The sequence below is a fragment of the Podarcis cretensis genome, assembly GCF_951804945.1.
Source record: "Podarcis cretensis genome assembly, chromosome: 14".
Classification (NCBI taxonomy): Eukaryota; Metazoa; Chordata; class Lepidosauria; order Squamata; family Lacertidae; genus Podarcis; species Podarcis cretensis.
The window spans coordinates 46,614,203-46,620,297 of NC_137183.1; positions in this window are offsets into that span (position 1 = coordinate 46,614,203).

Consider the following 6,095-nt stretch of genomic DNA (forward strand, 5'->3'; position numbering starts at 1 on the left):
TACGGAGAGGACCTTCAAAAAGGACTTGAATTACCCTCGGGGCCTGGAGCACCAGGGGTGCCTGCACCCTCGGATCCTGAAGATCCAGCGAACAAGGTACCACCCCTAGAAAAATAACCAGATTTATTCAGGATGTCTCTGCAACTTTTGAGCTGGAATATAAATGGCTGCAACATCCCGGAAAAAAGGAGGAAAATTTTTCATATATTAAAAAGGGAACAACTGGACATTATTTGCTTACAAGAAACACATGTGACTAGGCTCCACAGAAAAGTATTAATAAACAAAAGACTTGGCCAGGAATTTATATCTTCAGACAAAGTAAAGAAGAGAGGCGTGGTGATATATGCAAAAGAGAGTCTGTCACCTAAATTTTTATTTAAAGATGAACATGGAAGAATTCTGGCAATTGAAATACAACATCAAGGAGAAAAGATTCTGATATTAGGAATTTATGCACCAAATGAAGGGAAATCGGAATTTTTTAAGAAGTTGCATGAGATCATGCTGGATTATCTGGACTATGACAACATCATTATGATGGGAGACATGAACGGGGTCGTATCAACTAACATGGATAAGTCACAAAGCCAAAATGTCACAAAAGATGGCAGACTACCAAAGACCTTTTTTGAATTGACAGACAATATGGACTGGATTGATATTTGGAGAACGAAGAACCCCTTGGGAAAAGAAGGAACATTTTTCTCTGAAGCCCAGCTGACTTGGACAAGAATCGACCAAATATGGATAACTAGAGGTCTGGCACCCAAGGTCAGAAAGGTGGAAATCTGCCCAAAAACCTGCTCCGACCATAACGCACTGAAAATGGACATGACACTATTACCAACCGGCTCCTTTAGATGGAAGATGAATGACAACTTGTTCAGAGATCAGGAGACTATTAAGAAGGCCCAGAAAGCTTTGAAGGACTACTTCGAGATAAATATGAACACTACGGTGGAAAAAAGAATTATTTGGGACGCAAGTAAAGCTGTGATGAGGGGGTTCTTGATACAACAGAATGCTGTAAGGAAGAGGATACAAAACGACAGAAAAGATAAGATTTTGGAGAAAATAAAAGAACTAGAGAAGAAGTTAAGATTAAACCCGAAGTCACAGCCGATCTTGAGAGAAATCAAACTCCATCAAGCACAATATTCCAAACTGATAAATCAGGAAATAGAGTGGAAGATTAAATTAATGAAACAAAAAACTTTTGAATCGGCAAATAAATGTGGGAAACTGCTAGCTTGGCAGTTGAAGAAGAGACAAAAATTAAATACAGTTACAAATTTGGAAATTGAAGGAAGAAACATTCAGAACCCCACGGAGATCAGAAAGTGTTTCCAGAAATACTTCAAAAAATTATATACTCAAGGGCCGCAGGACGAGGTTGAGATTAAACAATTTTTGGAGAAAAATGTACTTAAAAAACTGTCACAAGAAAATAGATCACTCCTGAACAGTAAAATAACACGCCAAGAGATTGAAAAAGCCATTCAGAACATGAAATTGGGCAAATCTCCAGGGCCAGATGGGCTAACCTCCAAGTATTATAAGACATTAAAAGACTATTTGATACAACCACTGATGGAGGTTAGCAATGAAATTATGGAGGGGAGGAGGGCGCCAGAATCGTGGAAGGAAGCATTTATCACATTGATACCTAAATCGGATTCTGAAAAGACACAACTCAAGAACTACCGTCCCATCTCCCTTTTAAATGTGGATTACAAAATATTCGCAGATGTTCTGGCAAGTAGACTTAAAAAAGTTTTAAATGAAGTAATTCACAAAGACCAGGCAGGCTTTCTCCCAGGTAGACACATGTTTGCTAATACAAGGAACATTATTGATATCTTGGAACTTTTGGAACTTTTGCAAACAGACATAAATACAAAAGCAGCGCTAATTTTCATAGATGCGGAGAAGGCCTTTGATAATATCTCTTGGAAATTTATGAAGGGAAACTTAAAAGAAATGGGAGTGGGTCGGGGTTTTGAGAATGGGATTGATGCAATATATTCAGAACAAAAGGCTAAATTGATAGTAAACAATGTGGTTACAGAAGAGTTTAAAATTGAAAAAGGAACACGACAAGGCTGCCCGATTTCCCCTTTGCTATTTATATCGGTTCTGGAGGTGCTCTTGAATATGATTAGAGGGGACCGGTTGGTGGAAGGGATCCAGGTCGGAGCGAAACAATATAAACTTAAAGCTTTAGCAGATGACCTAGTTCTGACCCTGCAGGAGCCAGAATCTAGTACAAAAAGAGTATTACAATTGATTCAAGATTTTGGTCAGGTGGCGGGATTCAAACTAAATAAACAGAAAACTAAGGTGCTGGGAAAAAATCTGACAGATACAGAGTCGGAACGGTTTCAGAGAGAAACAGAACTAACTGTGGTTAAAAAAGTAAAGTACCTAGGGGTAAATATAACAGCAAAGAATCTGAGTCTATTTAAGGATAACTATGAAAAATGTTGGTCTGAAATTAAGAGAGACTTGGATAGTTGGACAAAACTGAAGCTTTCTTTGTTAGGCTGAATTGCTGCTGTTAAGATGAATGTATTGCCAAAGATGCAGATTGTGGACAAGACGGAGTGCTTCCGGAAGTGGCAGAGAGATATATCTAAATTTGTCTGGCAGGGCAAAAAGCCCAGAATTAAGTTTAAGATACTAAGTGATGCGAAAGAAAGAGGGGGCTTTGCCCTGCCAGACTTAAAGCTGTACTATGAAGCCGCAGCTTTCTGCTGGCTAAAAGACTGGCTACTTCTCGAAGACACTGATGTACTGGACCTGGAAGGTTTTAACAACGCTTTTGGTTGGCATGCATACTTATGGTATGATAAGGTTAAGATCAATAAGGTCTTTAAGAACCATATTGTCAGGAAAGCAGTATTTAATGTCTGGACAAAATACAAAGACTTATTGGAAAACAAAACTCCGAGGTGGCTTTCACCTCTGGAAGCTAAGGCCCGAAAAAGACCCAATATGGAGGCCAAATGGCCAAAATATTGGGAAATATTAGAAAAAGATGGAGACAATTGGAAATTGCAGAGTTTGGAGAAAATGAAGGATAAAGTGCGAGACTGGTTACATTACGCTCAGATTAAAGAAGTCTTCAAAAATGATAAAAAGGTAGGGTTCCAGGTGGAGAAATCGAAGTTGGAAACAGAATTGTTAGAACCAAAGACTAAGGTATTATCAAGAATGTATAACCTGTTGTTAAAATGGAATACACAAGACGAAATGGTTAAATCGGTTATGATAAAGTGGGCTCAGGACATTGGGCATAATATTATGTTTGAGGACTGGGAAAGGTTGTGGACCACTGGGCTGAACTTCACTGCATGTAATGCTCTGAAGGAAAATGTAATGAAAATGATATATAGATGGTACATGATCCCAGTTAAACTTGCCAAAATATACCATTTGTCTGATAATAAATGTTGGAAATGTAAAGAATATGAAGGAACATTCTTTCACCTCTGGTGGACCTGCCCTAAAGTGAAGGCCTTCTGGGAAATGATATATAATGAGTTGAAAAAGGTATTTAAGTATACCTTCACTAAGAAACCAGAGGCCTTCCTTCTGGGTATTGTCGGCCAGAAGGTGCTAAAGAAGGACCGAACATTTTTTATGTATGCAACAACGACAATGTTATGATACAAGTAATGTTGTTTATTATTTATGCATTTGTATTCAAAAAACTTTAATAAATATGTATTAAAAAAAAATAGATGGCCTTTTGTTTATATTTACATTCATGTATGTCGCATGTATGAGGGACACGGGTGGCGCTGTGGGTTAAACCACAGAGCCTAGGACTTGCCAATCAGAAGGTTGGCGGTTCGAATCCTCGCAACGGGGTGAGCTCCCATTGCTCGGTCCCTGCTCCTGCCAACCTAGAAGTTCGAAAGCACGTCAAAGTGCAAGTAGATAAATAGGTACCGCTCTGGCGGGAAGGTAAACGGCGTTTCCGTGCGCTGCTCTGGTTCACCAGAAGCAGCTTAGTCCTGCTGGCCACATGACCTGGAAACTGTATGCCGGCTCCCTTGGCCAATAAAGCGAGATGAGCGCCACAACCCCAGAGTCGGCCATGACTGGACCTAACGGTCAGGGGTCCATGTCGCACGTATAAGTTCAGGAGACTTGCTACTTCTTGCAATTCTCTCATTTCAAAATATAGCTAATTTCATTATCATAGCCACATACCTGTCCTTGGTTAATAATGCACTCCGAGCCGCTAAGGTATTCCCTTTGGTGTTTTTGCAATTACATCTATCTGGATATTATCAAAGATATGTGTCATCATTTCTGACTCCAAGAGATCTACGTAACTTCTCGCTCTGAGCATAATTGCTGAATGAATATCTGTCTGGATTGGCTGAGTGGGGACAAACCTATAATTTGGCATAGTCTTAAGCCTTTCACAATTAACCAGAAGATCTCAATAAGGAAGACAGCCTCGTTGCTGAATTCGCCCATTCCTACTTCACTGCAAGCTTTCTGACATGCGGGAGATTCTCTTTGAAGCAGGGTTTTCCACACTGACACCGTTCACCAGCTGCAGAATCCTCTGGGCATCTCCCATGGAATCCTTGTGTGCTGCAAAGGATTCTGGGACATGCTCGGTCTGAATGAAGCACTGGTCAGACCTGCTTTGCATCATGTGACTGTTTGCCCTGGAACACACTCAGTGCTCCTCCACTATGTTGAAAACTGCAGCCAACCTTTGCCATGGTGAATTATTGGACTCTCATCAGCTCCAGTCAACATAATCAATAGGCTGCTCCATACATTTAAAGCACTCCCCCACCTGCCAAAAACAGAATCCTGGGATCTGTACTTTAACCGCCACTGCCACCCCCCACTTCCTAGCCCTGACCTGGTAGCAGATACAGAGAGAATGAACCAGACACACAATCTATTGCGGGTTGACACACCTGCTGAAAAACGCTGGGCAATGTCAGAGGAGTGGGAGTCAGCCCCCCCCCCAAATATTTATGCTAAAAGGTCTGGACTGTAAAATGAAAACATATTATGCAATCCCTGAGATCCCAGGAGCTGGGGTGTGGCTTAGACGGCCAGAGGATATAGGATCTCTCTCCTCAGCCTTCCGCTTGCCAGAAACAAAACAAGATGTTTAGGGAAGTTTTTAATATTTAATGCTGTATTGTTTTTAAGTCTCGATTGGGAGCCGCCCAGAGTGGCTGGGGAAACTCAGCCAGATGGGCGGGGTATAAATAATAAATTATTATTATTATTATTATTATTATTATTATTATTATTATTATTTATTATTATTATCTCTTTCCTGATTTTCACCCCCCTCTCCTCCTTTCTGTGTTTTATCTTGCATAACTTGAACTTGGCTTTGTTTGGACTGAGTTGCACCTGCAACCTTGCCCTTGTTTGTGACTGTTTTGCTAAGATGCACTGTTTTGCTAAGGGCACCCACAAGAGCAGGACACTTTCAGAGAAGCTGGTCTGCCACTACTGGTCTTCGCACTGATAAGCCCTTGATAAGCTTCTCAGTCTCTTTCCTTTATTTGTGCTTCCTGCAGCAAGCAAGGAAGGAGCCATGCAACTATGGCTCCCAACTTCAAGAAAAGCCAAGTGATTTGAATCTCTCCAAAATGGAGATTCTAAAGCCTACGTCTTTGCTAACCTAAAGATTGCATGATAGCTTTGTAAGGAAACCATTTTTTTCTTTTTAAAAAAAGTTGCTTGGAACCCCTTTCATCTTTGCTTTACTGTCAGCAGATGGAGACTCTGTGAATAAAATATTCACCTATGATTTATTCTAGCCTAAATATTTTCATGGGAACATTTGTTTAAAGGTGGATGAGGGCAGGTGTAAATCGAACTGAGTTTTGATGTGCTAGGAGCCAGTGCTATGAGAGAGTAACAAATCTCTCTCCAATACTTAACCACTATAAGGTGACACATTTACACCATGAAGTGGACACTTATCCAGTAAAATGACAGCACATGTGAAACTTGGGACTGGGAGATCTTACAAGTTTATTTGTGGGTTTTAAAAAATGTCTATGCTGTTGTTTCTCTCACTAGGGAACCAAAAGCAG